The following is a 14,912-nucleotide window of genomic DNA, read 5'->3' on the forward strand; positions in this document are numbered from 1 at the left end:
GACATTCTTGTCTTTGATCCACGCTACCACCTTTGGGTATGATAATAAGCCGCATGCTAATGTGCGCCGCGCTACCAATTGAGAGGAACCGCGTGGGACGAAGGGGCCTGAATGCTCATGAATTTTCAGATTGGCTCGTATAAATTTGTCGAGCATTCAGTGGGACGCCTCGCAAGTTGGGCCCTTGTAGAGGAAAGGCAGAGCTCAACCCAATAGTGGTTTTTAACTGCAAGTGAACCAAACCAAAAGTTCCGGAGACATGCTAATATAAAAAACGGCTTCTTTGTCAAACTCCATCATGGTTTCAGTGACAACTATGCAGTGACAAAACAAGCTGAAAATCTTTGTGTGAAGTTGATGAGCTGCTCTCGGGCTTTTAATGTAACGAGCGATACGGCACAACAAAGACGTCCTTCTTCGCTGAGATATTTGCGGTGAGATGAAAACCAAAATCGACTGCCAGCGTAATTTTGCTCTGACCTTCAGGTTTTTGCTGGAACGCAGCCTGCTGCACAAAACATACGCACAAGCGTTTTTATTTTTTGCAATCATTACACTCCAATTTGCCTTTTATCTCCGTATACAGTCTATTTTTATGATACACTCACTATAGTTACCTTTCATCAAGCACAGTATGGAGCCTTAAAGGAGACGTGCAATTTTCTTCTGTGACATGAAAATGTCCTACATGACATTGGGGGGAATCTAAATATTAGAAACAGCTCTTCATATGAGCGCTACTGTGTTGCAGCTTATTAATTTTTTTTGTATCAATACAATTGCTGCATACCTACTTTTTTTTTTTTTTTTCTACTAGCTCTGAGACATTTGTGCCAACCGTGCGCCCAACTCGCTGACCCTTTAATAAACGCGAACGGCCCACGTGCACTCTAGGGAATGGTAATAATTGTAATTCTCAGCCCCGCCGCAGCTTTTAGCCGACACAGAGCTATTAGAAGCACTACTTTGATGCTGTTATGTGACCGTTGTTTGTAGGCCTTTGTGAGTTAATGGGGAGATAATCGGCATCGTTTGATCTCCCTCAAGTTGAGGCAAGCCGGTGTTGGGCTTTGACAGTCGTTCGGCCTCCTCTCGCTATTGGAAACAAAAAAAATAAAAAACAACCTTTGATGAGAGTTTAATGTCCATGCTGCAGTGTCTTATAAATTCAACATTACAAATTCCTTCGAGCAGTGCTTCTCAAACATGGGAGTAAAATAAATTGCAATAAATTATGTCATAGAACGTTATTGCTACTCCTACTCTAGCTTCGGGCCAATTGAGAGCTCCGCTGTGATTGTAATGTGACATAAATCTGACATCCCTGAAGCATTTCTCACTCTCACATGTACGTACACTGGAGGCAAAGCCAACTCCGGCAACAACTTTTTGAAAGCACATGCCTCGAGGTCAAAAGTTTCTAACATGTTGAATCACAAATGTATTTAAAATAACTTAAAAAAAACATTTTTAAATGGTTTGTCATGGTCTGTTTTTAGCATGACAAAAAGAACGGGCGTTCCAGGGTGTGTAGACATTTGCTATTGTAATATATGTGTAGATGGGCTTCTTTCCGTGCTACGTTTTCCGTCAGAACTCTCGACAGGCTTCAAAGTCTGCACCCTGCATTGCCTCACCTTGCCCGGTGTATTAATTTGTTTATTAGTTTTTTCTCAAAATGTGCGCAACTGCACGCAGCCGCTATTTCTTCTGGGAAAATAGCTCAATAAATCAGTCTGCGGAAGACGACATATTAACTAACCTTCCGACCTCTAATGCGCCTGCCTCATTACAAAATTTCAGTGTTAACGATAAATAGGTCTGAAAAATGTGTCACTGTATTTTCTCAAATTTGCTATATACGATTTAAATGAGTCTCACTCACCTCCAAATATAGAATATTTCATTTAGTTATCTTACCCTACGAGGTTATTTCAGGTCGTTGCGTCGAAAACACCACCTGGTGTCGTATCATCCTCCAAATCCCCCCTTATCTTTATTACGGCGTCTTCAATCTACACTTTGTATGGGCCGCTACACACTTCCAATTAAACCGCGAGTGTGACATTCTCAGGAGGGTGATCTGGGCAAAGAATTAGGTGACTCGTGAAAAAAAAAAAAAAAAAGGCAGCCCGAACGGACCAGTAAATGTGTAAGGGGAGAATAAAACAAGAGCCGGCGAGGTTTGACGGGGGATTATAACGTTCCGGGTCGTGAAAATCAACCGAAGCGGCTCATGCTGCACCGCGTGTCACATCGACGCACTCGTTTCCCATTGTGGCAAATATACGGCAGTCTTTACTTTTAATGACTCTCTATGCTTCGATGTTGGCGTGAAATATTAATCTTAAAAGAATGTCTGCAAGCATTTAGCACGTTGTAAAATTTTTACACTTAGAGAAGGCAATGCTGTGCCACTGTGAACAACTACAACAGTCGTAAAGCAAGTAAGAAAGGGGTCTGGATCATCATTAGCTGGCTGGTTGGCTAGCTAGCCGGAGCTTTTGAAGACACAAAACGAAAATATATTTGTTTTCAGATTAAAGATTGTCAAGGGAAATTGTGGAGTTTTTTCTTTATACATGTTTGAAGCTAATTGGGTGAGTTTATTATTTATTATTAAGGCCTGTATCTACCACCACGAAAAAATGCAGTTAGTTAGCTAGCCCAAACTCCTTACCTAGTTAAAATGCGCATTGCTGCCATCTAGAGGACTGGAGTAGAAGATCTTAAAAAATTGGTATACGTGTAAGCCTCGCAAACCCCGCTGTGATTCCAACTTTTAAAAGGAATTAAAAAGTTCCAATACGCTGTTGGAAGTACTTTATTTTTTGTTGTAGCCCTTTTACAAGTTTCTTGGACCATTTGTGCCGGAAGCGAGTCTTGAGACAGCGAAGAGCTCCATACATCATTGTGCCGCCGCATTACCGCGGGTAATGAAGTGTGAACCAGGAGCGGCACTTGCTTGTGTCATAAAGAGTGCGATGGAGATTGTGGGCAGTCTTCAGGCGATCACAGCCAAGCGCCTCAAATTACACTTGTCAAAAAAAAAATGGAGTCGGCATTACTCGCCATTGCTTTTTTACATATCACCTGGGAGTGAATGGTAATGTATGTGTGGAGAAGCGCTTCGGATAAGAGATGAAGAACGTCTTAAGAACGAGCGGATGTATTGTTTTCCTGCTCCCGTGAACATTTATCATTTATGTCGGAAACTCGAGCTACTCTTCACGGAACGCATTACACTAAAGGCACAACCCGAGGAAATGGATGCTTGCATTCGATAGACTACCCTGGACTCTAAGGAGGCGATTTAAAAAACAACTGAAACAAAGTCCTTGCATGCTCTGTTACAGTTGAATGTAAGGTCATTCCAACTGCAATAAGATGTTCTTATGAAATTGAAACATGTAGCGTTGGGTTAAGGTGTGTCACGGGTCTTAGTTGTATTGATCAAACACAAGATTTTGTTGATCAAGCAGAAATGGAAAAGCAAGCAAAGCGAGTTGCGTGACGTTTTGCACATACTGAAGGCGATTAACCCCATGACAGGGCCGCTTCCCTGCTGACGTGTACATTTACATACAATGTCGGGAGTCAGAAGTTGGGGAGGCTCTCATAAGGTGTTAGAGATGTTCTTACTCTAACTTATTTTGCAAGAACCACACGAGAGACAGTATGCCCTTTAAGCACTTGCAAGTGGAGAGCTAGTCCGTTACTGTAGGTACAGCAATGTTCGAACATACTCTGACTTTGGATTCATGCAAGAGAGTATTTATTGAGAGAAGAAGGGTGGGGGTGAGAGTGGCCAAGGTGGGGGTGAACCCCTGGCCTCTCAGGGGGTCACAGCAGGGGGTGTTTTACGATGTTGAGTAAACAGAACACCTCTGATTGCTTCCTCTGCAGTTGGTCAATCAGTTCAAAGGATCTTAGCACTTTGTTAAGACAGGACAAGCTATGTTAATTATTACAGATTACATTCCAACATAAGCATAGGATCAAACTAATCTATCAACCCTAACATAAGGTGTCAAATTGGTATTTGGAAAGTCTTGGTTCACGCTCTAGTCAAGTGATGTTTATGTTCCCAAGTACATTCAACTGTTTTTTAAGGTGTCCAGGTACACTATGTCCTCGTAAGGCTGACAAACAAGGATTTACAACTCCAAGTCGTGACTTTATAAAAGCCATCCATTATTTGATTTGGCACATCTTTAAAAGGGACAGTGCAGCTTTGATTGGGTTCCCTCTTCTCAAATCATGGACTGAAACAAGCTCTCCCTGGCGGAAACATTTATAGGCCTACAATTGCTTCAAGGGCGACACCTATGATTTTACCGGATGATATATTGTCCACGAAGACAACATCGCCTTGGGTTATTTCGAAACGAGCGCGATGCATTAAAAAAAAAGAAAGCATCAGTTTGAAGCGGCTACGCATTCCCTTGTCATGCTGCACGTTAGACAGGCGGGAGTAGAAAATGGAGATAACTCGCAAAACAATCGTAATCTTATCAAACAATGATGTGATGAATTATTCCCGTTGAGGAATACTCTCTGATTCTGATTGCTCAGTCGTTTGATTTCCTTTGGCTGAAACATGCTCCTTTTGGTGATAATTCAGCAGCTGAATTATTCTAATGAACTTCACTGATTGAGGAAAGGCAGGCAAACAATGGTAAAAAGTTGCATTTCACCTTCTTGTCTCGTATCATATTTCAAGGCGGGCACCGACGACAGAACCGTTAGGATCTCGCTGCCTCATTACCTCGGCGAAATGTATTGAACCTACATAGAAATGTCAAGCTCAATTTTATTTTCCCAGATCTTCAAGCATCATGTATTTGGAAGTAATTTTCAGAATTCATTTCACACGATAGTTACGCTAGCACAATGCAACACCGTTGTATGTGTCGATATGATCGCCAATAAGTGGTGACACAGCAGCCGGCAGCCGGAGTGATTTACAGGAGCAAAGCTTTGTGATAAGGGGCAGTGACAAATAGCTTGTCGCAATGACAAATAGCTTGATGCTATTGTGAATGAAACGTGGCCACATGGATGTCGAGTGGACACTGTAGCGGACGCTTACTGCGATAACAGATGTGTGCATTTTAGCTGTCACGGAACGACATGTTTTGTAAAGATGGATTGTATACAAAATCGTTTATTATTCATATACTTTTTGACAAAATGTTTCCTTATCCAGTCCTCCCTAAAAACGAATAGAATGAAATCGATTCGTTTCTGACATTAGACTTGACATTCAAGATAGAACAAAAGCCGATCGTAACGGTGCTTTGTGTACGCTGCAGCTCTCGTTCTTCACCGTGTTAATTTATCGTCCGTGTGCTGTTATCGAATTAGAGGTTGCGAGCGCCAGCCGGCTTTATCCGCGATTACCTGCTGTTTGCTGTTGAAAGATCTGTGTGAGAAAAATACAAATATTGAATTCCAGTTAAGTCTTGATATCAAATGCGCTTCCCATCAGCATTGAAAGCAGCCTTCTATTTTAACTTGGAAATGTCAATGTTTTATTCCGCCGGATCAAAACAACAAGCACTTACAACAAAGACGTACGTCTTGAGATGTTTAAATCATACATTGCAAAGCGATGTAATTTGAATGATTCCGGACGGGAGGAGGGGTGTGGTTTCTGACAGGAGCATGAGAAAATAATGATATCTTGCCGCCGTTGCGTTGTTTTTGTCTCGGCGGACCTAATTACAATAGTTGGAGTGCGAGGCTGTCAATTGCCAGGAAGCCTCTTCATCCTATTTGATTCTTGACCTCTTCCTTCTGAAGAATCTTATCACAGCAGGCTTCATTTGCTTAAAGCAATAAATATACAGGGAGCTGCCAGATTTTTGTTTATTTATGCGTCCATCGCACGGCATATTCGGGATCTTTATTCCGCAAGCATCAGCGGCGGAGTCAGATGCATAATGGATGACGAGGTTGATATCAAAACAGACGTAAAATGTGACACCGCTCAGCCAATCACGTTCAGATGTTCAGATGAGCTTTGTGGGCAGAAACAGCAATTAAATGTGAAAACGGGCGATGACAGAAGACCAAGGACAACAGAATATTTCCCCGTCACCATTATTTCTTCTTAAAGGATTACGTTGCCTTCAGCGTGACAGCTAGCGTGCAAACTCCAAACATCACTTTCTGAGAGTCTTCAAAATGTCACTCCTAAAAGAAGACATCTCCCAAAATCGGCCACCCTAAAGATAAACAGTTTTCTCGGAAAGAAAGTACAATCCAATAATGGTGGCATTTAGCCTCCTGCGGTAGCCTCGTCGCTAACCCTTCAGAAAAGACCCGGGATGGGATGATTTTTATCTCGGAGTACAAACATTTCGGCCAATCTTAACCTGCCGGCCTTCTATCAATAAAAAAGTAGGGAGCAGAGACGCCCCCTCCCCGGCAGCTTCGGGGGGACGTTCTATTTACCCCGTGCCACCCGACTGCTAGTCAATAAAAAACCTATTAGCCCGGCTGAACTCTTTAACAGCAGCCAATGATGTTTGTCGCCTTAATGCGATGGGCTGCCGTTTTCTGTTAAACCTTTCCTGTGGCTTTCCTTGTCGTCATTTGGGTTTTTTGTTCCAGGTCTGCACGTATCTAGAAGACCGAACGCACCAAAAGTTCAACGATTTGCTGGCGGAGAAAAAGTTTCCCAAATTCTTTACCCAAATAAAGGAATAATAATAATCATAATAAAAGTACAATTGAAGACAACTTCCCATTTGGATGACAGCGACAAAGGTGAAAAATGGAAGCGCTAACCCGTCTGGGTTCATCCACGGGTTGAGCGCTGTAGCGTTTCATTAGCTTGACTGACATTTCATTAACTGGGAAAAACATCTTTATGTGGGACGGCGCACGTCCGAGTGCCTTCGCGCAGCTTTGAATGATAAGTGGCTTGCTTGATTGGTATGCCGCGTCGTCACATCCCCCTGTGACTGCGCTCGAGGTTAGAGGTTGCTTGTTTCCAGTGTAAACCCAAACGTGGAAAAGTTTCATCTATATTCGCAAAATGTTCCTCTCCCACTGCACACGGCATATCATATATTCTTTATCCTCTGCAAAAACTTGCTCATATTCTAAATGTCTTCTGTGTTGTCTCATCAAAGTTTTGCATCCAATTTTATCGTATTTGGATTATACTGTGCCCTTGGTGGAAATGAATCGTCGTCTTTTCCTCCCCTGCGTAACAGTCATACAGATTACGGGGAAACTGTGGGAAGCTGGCATGATTATAATTTACGCCAGTGGGGGGAAAAAGAAATAGCGATGCTCGGCTGAATACACTTTTTGCTGGTGGCGCACTCAAACGCTCCCTTTGTGGCTTCATGATAAGATGTTAAATATAGGCAAAGCGTTTTATTCATGACCCCGGTGAGTCACAGCGAGTGGCAACACTAATCTGAATGTTTAAAAGACCCACACCGGAGCCGTATTTCACTCCAACGCCCACTGGAAATGTTTCGTGTACTTTATAACATAACGTCAGGATTTTACCACCGCTGCAAATTCCCAGCGATCCATTTGTTCTTGCCGATTATAGAATCTTTTTTTTCTTCCCAATCCGTCGCCTGGAGAACACCATTAACCACTTTTTTGTTCGTCTCTTATTAGAAGCTAAAGGCCACAATGTGCGCTTGTCACATTTCAGTGACGATAGATTCATATTCCGAGCACGCAGGGAGGTGCTCGGTGTCCTGAACGCTCATGGAACAGTAATGCTTGGCCAAAGTACATTTCTCTTGTTCTCCTCTTCACACTGGTTGGAAGTAACGAAGCGCAAATATTTATAAGGCTATGACTGTGAGGATTTATCTGAAAGCTGATTGGTTAAAGAATTAATCCTAATATCAATCACTACTGCTGGACAGATTAGTGACATCACGGCAGGCTGAAATTTAATTGGACAATAAATCAAACCATCACATACACATAGTGGAAGAAGAATACAATATTAGAATCTTCTGCTCCTGGCCTCACCAACTGGGTTAGCTTCAGCACCAGGCGCCATTCCTTGCAACCAGAAACGCTGTGGGTGCTCGCGCCATGTTGCGCCCGCATGTAATCATGTGAAATATTTTGTTTTCCTCGGGCGGAAATGAGAAAAAAATAATTTGACAGTAACCCGCCGTGGCGCGTCGCGGCGCTTCACTCCGAGTAATTGGCAGTGTAATTTGGGCCGTGCGGTGGGAGCGAAATGAGTTTTCCCTGGAGAGTTTGGCCACGGATCGTGCTTCATGTCGCTCCGAGGAAAAGCGCCGCCGAACGGATGCTTGAAAGCAAATATTGTCACATCATTGCAAGTTAAATCAACAACATTTAAACTGTTCTTAGAGAACGGAAGAAACTTGACTTAATGGTCCATACATGCTTTCTTGACATAAATTGCTACTTTCCTATTGGTCAGGACTCTCCTGCCATTTTGTGGCATCTTAGTGTCATAGAAAGAAAAGTTTTTGCCAGCAGCGCAGATCAAAGTCGTGAAAGTCTTAGTCGTCATGACGTCAAAGTTATTGACAATCATTTCTCGGGTTCGACTTGAAAAGAGGGGCCGTAGCTTGCATCTTTAATTTCCACTTGTATCTATTTTTGTGCTGATAGTCCCTATCTGGGACGGTCTGGCAGTGGACCTTCATTCTTTTCCATTGATTTTTTCCGAAGGGTCCGCGGGCTTGCATTGCCCCGCCATTCAGGACGAAACAGGATGCACGAGGCTCTTAACTGGAGCACTTAATGAGATTTGCGTCGAGATCGATCCGTGAGCCGGGACAAAGGGAATTGAGTTCAAGGCCCTTCGATAGTCCAAAAAAAAAAGTAAAGCATACACTGTTGTGATTAACTTCCCGCCGTCATTATGTTTTGATGTGTTGACAAACGCTTCATTTAGATGTTCGCCACTGTTTGTTCTGGCACAGCTTAGTCATTGTTTGCGTTTAGCCTACGAAGCTCTGTTGTCGCTAAAGTACTCAACGCCGACAGCTGCCGAGTAAACACAGGTGGTAGCTTTCCGACGCTAACCATTGTACGCCCGAGCTGTAATTCTCTCGGTATTATCTCTGGCGCATGAACGCTAAATGGCCCATTAAAAGTGGACACTTAGATCAGCGGGGGAGTGCGTTTCGACGCTTTCGTCTAGTATTTCTACTCGGCACGACTTCTCCGCGCAATTTTATATGAAAGTTTGACAAAAGAGCCGCAGTTTGAAGTCCATACAGATTTCACGTCAGACCAACTCGCCAATTGAGCCCCCGTGGACTTATTGCATGTCATACGTTGATTGCTCCTACTGTGCTCAATTCTACGGTGCGGTGAAGGGACTCGAAGCCTATGAACCATATACGGAATTACACATGCACTCGCCATTGGTTTTCTTTTCTTCGGGGTGTATCGATAAGACGTTAATAAAGGCAAACTCAAAAAGCAATGACATTAATTTTAGAGCGTATAAATATACTCTGTTTAAAATGTTAGTCGCACTTGTTTACATCGTTCCTTTTCGATCTGCACTTTGTTCATTTGCAATACCAAACATGATCCAAAGTATGGCCTGACAGTAAACAGCTGCTATTAAGTAGCGAATACTGAAAACCTGTCGCTATCTATCTAGAATCGATTGTCTTATCCGATCTGATCAGGTAATCGATTAATCTGCCCTCAGATGAGTATAAATCGGGTTCACCGTCCAGGAACAAACTACCGACCACGCTTTAGAAAGGAGCCAATTAGAAAATTTCAGAACATGTTGTGGTCCCGCTGTATTCAAATGTGAATTAGTTTCCCTGAGGCATAATCACACGCGGTGAAATAATCCCATTAACGGTGCGGCTAAGCGGCGCAGTTCTAATAGCGTTTTATTGCCACGCCGCCTACGACGTCAAAGCGCTCGGTGGCAGAGTCGCGTGGAACTGATGGAACCTGCGGTTCTCAGCTTTTAATGGCAGCCCACTCAGAGCCTCGGGGGCGGGCCGCTGTCACTCAACCATTGAACGGACTTTATTGGGAAAAGGGGGGGAGGTAATTGGCAGCCGGGCTCCTTTCTTTTCCTTGCACTTTCCTGATCTGTCAGTGGACCGGGGGCCTCTGCTGGGATTATAGGAAGGAGGTTTTGGAGCGGCGTGGGTTACCTCGCCTTCACACATGACAGAAAAAAAAAATCCGTATTCAATCATAACGCCCACCCGGCAGCGTTACAGTTAACACTTCCTGCATTTTCAGCCATGTCGCATTTAATTAAATGGGGACATTTGAAAAGGGGCCATTTTAATATTTTATGGAACATTTTTACTCTGACACCGAGTAGAATATCCTGGAAACCGGCATAGGTCCATTACGAAGGGTTGATGAAACAAATTTCATACAATTAGAATTCGTATTGCGCTGCTGTTTGACTTTTCAGACAGGGATCTCTTTAAATGGCTACTGGAGTGATGGTGTGATTATTTTTTTTCTGACAAGGATGATGGATATTCTGACAGATCTCATTCCAGATGCCATCGTTGATGCATTTTCAAAACCTGCATTTAGTTCTTTTTTCCCGGCATTTTTTTTGCCCTGTTTGTCTCGGAGAGTGATGCGGTCCAAGGTGACATTCCGGAAAAAAAAATAATACAGTTGCAGTAAATCATCTAAATAGGATTTGCGATGGTGTTTGCTTCACTAGATGAGATCAAGCTGTCGTTATTCCAAATTACACAAGCATGACAACTCGGAGCCGTGTGGTTCGGCGCACGATGACTCCAGAAGATGAAAATATCTGCTTCTTGAAACCTTTGCAATGCTTTTATTCGAATCCAACCACTGTAAAAGTATTTTTGACAAACTAGTTGATGCTTTTGTAGAACTCTATTGGCTGGATTAGTCCATACGTTTGTTAAAGCTGCGAATTTCAGTGCTTGGGGAGAAATTAGATTTCAGATAACATATGGCACAACATATTTTCACCTTTTTTTTTTTATTTTTTATTTAACTTGCAAAGTGGCAGAGAGGTTCTCGTTAATGCCTTCTCTTATGTGCCCGTCCTGTTGAGTGACTGCTGATAATATACAAAACCCCGCTGAGACCTCCTTATAGTGCAGCTCAACAAAACGTGCTAATTGAGTGCGCTAACAGTTAAATCCCTGCGTTGCTTTGTCACGCCACCTGTAGAAAAAAATAGTTTCAGTTTGCACCCAATGTGTTGCTGGTTGCTCTCTTAGAATGTGTTGACGGATGAAAAGCTCTGTTTTTGTGAAATGATTCAAATATGTTTCGGTCGATAAATAACCATCTGTATTTGCTGTTCCATTTATGTCAGTATTGTGACCTCCATATTTCTTTTAATATTGTTAGTCATTTGGCATGACTGATTTGTCTCTTAGATACCGTAAGAATGCCTCACATGTGAATAAAACGCAGTAATATTCATCTTTCTTCGCAGAGGATGAAGAATATATGTCTAATGCACTGTTTGTACTACTATAAATGTCTGTTGCTAGTTTTGTTACCCGGTCTGTAGCGTTTTGCATTGTGCGTTAGCATTAAGCTAGGTGACTGTCATAGGCAACATGTTATCCTTGTTTTACGTTTAGTTTGACAGGCGAACCTTTAATCGCTATTTGATTTGTACGCATTCGTGCAGCTACAAAGTAAAGTTCAAAACGTTGTCCCACTTTTAAACTGTCACCGACTGTCAAAACGCATCAGCACGACGACGGGGAATGTCGAAGTTAAAAAGAAAATAAACATATATACTATATAATTCAGTCGTACCTAGCACTGACTATGTATCGATATTTGCTGTTTTGTGGGCAGTAGGATCCCTGTTTAGCATTCTCTAGCTGCACGGCTCCTCATCGGCTTTGGGTGCACGACAAGAACAGAACATTGCAGGGGGCACGACGCCAAAAGATAAAAGTAAATATCTCAATAGTTCCTGCAAAAAATATATATATATTTTTTTACAGGAGTCGGCCCTCGCCGCTTCAAAAGTAGTGTGCTGAGTACGAGCTCACGTCTTGGCGTAATGACACACTGTGGCAAATCAGAGCATACAGAGACCAACTGAGCCCAGGCTCAAGGATTCCAATTTCATCAGATTTTTACACTGCGGGAAAGATGGAAGTGTAGCTCCTGCAGATCGCATACACTGATTTACTGTAGTGGTGCGCTATTACGGTGCGTGTTGCCCGCCTCCTGTTTTTCATAGACTGGACCTTTGGAAATAGTTTTGCAGCTCCTCCATACTTGCGCTTTCTTTGATTGGTTGACATTATCACTCAAAAAAGTTCTCAGTTTAAGCTTCTAATGCACTCCCTCCCTGGGTTCAAATAGTCCAAAGCTTCTGAAGAGCGTTTCGTAGCAAAAAAACAAAAAACAAAACAAAGCTGTCTGAGTGCTTTCACTCAGCTGGAGCAGCGAGGATACCATGGTGATGATTATTAAGTGGCCATTTGTCGGCTTGTTCGGCAAATTGAGCCCTGCGAACGGACACATTTCCTTTCATTGTGGTGTCAGGATTGAGAGAAGCTGTTCAAAAAAAATTGCGACAGAGTAATTACATCCTAACGGGAAGCCCAGATGGATTTTAATTCAATAATATCCATTTGGAAAGTCGATCAAATCTCGAAAAAGAAGAAAGCCGATGAAAAAAACTTTGACCCTAATTGTCTGAAATGAAAGATTTTTTTCCAAAGACGCCTCCGGGCACTTTGACGTATGATGCGCAGCGGCTGGCTTTTTAACTAGCGTGAACCTTTAACGCTTTTCAAAAAGACATGAATAGCTTCAGCGCTGTGCTGTTTAATTGATCGCAGCAGTACCAAATCAAAAAAAGCAAATTATCCTAAAGACGCCACTTGCAAAAATAATAATAATATTGGCATTTCGGGTGAACTTAATTCCACCCTCTGTACGCTTTGGATTGTAGATGTTTCAGTGCTTTTTGATGGATTGATGAAATGGTGGCACACTTATGAAACAATGAAAGCAGGAAGCTTTTTTTTTTTTTTTTAACCAAAGATTGTCAAATCCTTTTCAGTCGTGCCTACAGAAAGCAATAGCTGTAGTTGACATCCTTTGTACTTCACACCTCGGTGTGCCGGTGCCTCCATTGCGTGCTTCCCTGCCGCACACATACTCTGCCAACTTGTCATCGACATGACTTGTGTTGCCCGCAAGAAAGCGCTCCCCTGCCCGACCCAGCACGGCGTCCACATAAATGACACAATCAAATGGGATTAGATCTTGGGAACATGGAGGTGTTTTCCTAATATGTATGTGTGTGAGGGCAAAGCAGGAACATAAGTTTGTGTTTGGAGCCAATTTGGAAGTGGAGTTAAAGGTGCTTGGGCCCCAGTCGCTGCGTTGACACTTTGGCAGCTGCAAACAACAAGACGAGAGAGATTTGAAAGAAGCGATTCATCACAATCTGCCACAATAAGATCTCGGCCTTAATAAAGCCTGTTGGCTTTTTAAGCTTTATTACCAGCCAGTCAAATGCCAAAAGACATTTTCCCGTTCTACCCCAGAGATCTCATCGCTCTTCGTCCGACATATGTTTTACATTTTGTCCAGGACTTTACAGTAAAGATAGAGTGCAAATTGACAAATTAAGTCCAAAGAAATATTTTCCTTTCCAGAGTCTCTGGTAGATGGTGCGCCGACTCTGCCGGGGTGCGATAAAATTGTGAGCCACTGTTCTAACAGAATTTTCAATTTTCAGCAGTTCAAATCCAATCCGAGTGGCAATGCCTGTCAGGGCCTTTAAATGGTCCATCTGTCAATGCTCTGTCACAATTGTGCTACACTCGACTGTATGTTATATTTCGACTGATTTAAATTGTTAAGTCGTGTGTAAATTGAGCCCAAAGGAAGAACCGCAGACTGCAGTTGCTTCATTACCCGGCTCGCGTCTCAGACAAGGGAAAGCGACTTCCTGACGGTACACACAGTCTGGAACTGAGCTAAAAATAGTACAATCGTATTGTGGCCATCTTAACCTCCACCCCGAGTGTAACAAAGCTAGATTGGGGCGGAAAAAAAAGCGAATGAGGTCTTTGACTTTTATTCCTCGATTTTACCACCATCTCGTTACGGGTTGTGATGGGATTTCTGGCTCTATCAGATTGCACCGGGCTGAAAAATATAAGCATCTCATCCAAGCCTCCGGAGAATGGGGTGGCCCGAGTGAGCGCCGACTTTCCCCACCTGCTTTTCTTTCCACTTGCTACTGAACACAAATTGATTTGATGAGTGTCCCGGCTGCACTCTGCTGTCACTCAGTGACAACACTAATTTGGAAAAGTCAACCAGACCCCTAAATAAATAAATAAATCTGAATCTGAATCAGCTTTCTTGGCCATGTTTGTGCATGCCAAACAAGGAATTTGACTCCGGTTGATCTCAGCCTCTGTACGACATTAAAGTGACGAAATAAATAAATAAATGAATAGATAAATAAAACCATAAAAATAAATGAACAAATAAATATAAATAAGTAAATAAACAAACACATATACAATAAAAACATAAAAAATAACATTAGTTTTTAACTTGAGATCCAAATATTTGTTGTAAAAGTGGCCCCTTTGAAAACTTTCTCCGTATTGTTTACTATCCATTTGGAAGCTGACAGACAGCACGTCATCTCTGACTGAGGCAGATTGCAATTTTTGACACCAGATTCACGTTTAACTAGGAGGAAGAGGAGAAGGGAATGTTGTATTTTAGGAATGATTGACTGTTTGGGGCCCCCGCTTCTCAACTGTACACTGCTGACAGTTCAGCGGGGTTTCAACTGGGTCAGCAAAAATCTACCTTCTTTCCCAGAAGCATATATAGTGCAATCTTTAACACCCAATGCCAGTCGGGTCGTATAATTAGGTAATGGAGCCAAATCCCCC

At 42.6% G+C, this 14,912-nt stretch overlaps 1 protein-coding gene across 5 annotated transcripts in view; it reads left to right on the forward strand.

The window, feature by feature from the left end:
• Nucleotides 1–14,912, forward strand: part of zic1 (zic family member 1 (odd-paired homolog, Drosophila)) — a 158,989-nt gene that overhangs the window by 38,987 nt on the left and 105,090 nt on the right. The window contains exon 3 of one of the 5 annotated variants that reach the window (XM_085938968.1): nt 6,619–6,774. The exons of the other annotated variants lie outside the window; for them this stretch is intronic. The gene's annotated coding sequence lies outside the window, so the exon portion shown is untranslated. The remainder of the gene's footprint in view (nt 1–6,618; nt 6,775–14,912) is intronic. 5 annotated transcript variants of the gene reach the window in all.

The sequence above is a fragment of the Syngnathus leptorhynchus genome, chromosome 19 (genome assembly GCF_054491065.1).
Source record: "Syngnathus leptorhynchus isolate UIUO chromosome 19, UIUO_Slep, whole genome shotgun sequence".
Classification (NCBI taxonomy): domain Eukaryota; kingdom Metazoa; phylum Chordata; class Actinopteri; order Syngnathiformes; family Syngnathidae; genus Syngnathus; species Syngnathus leptorhynchus.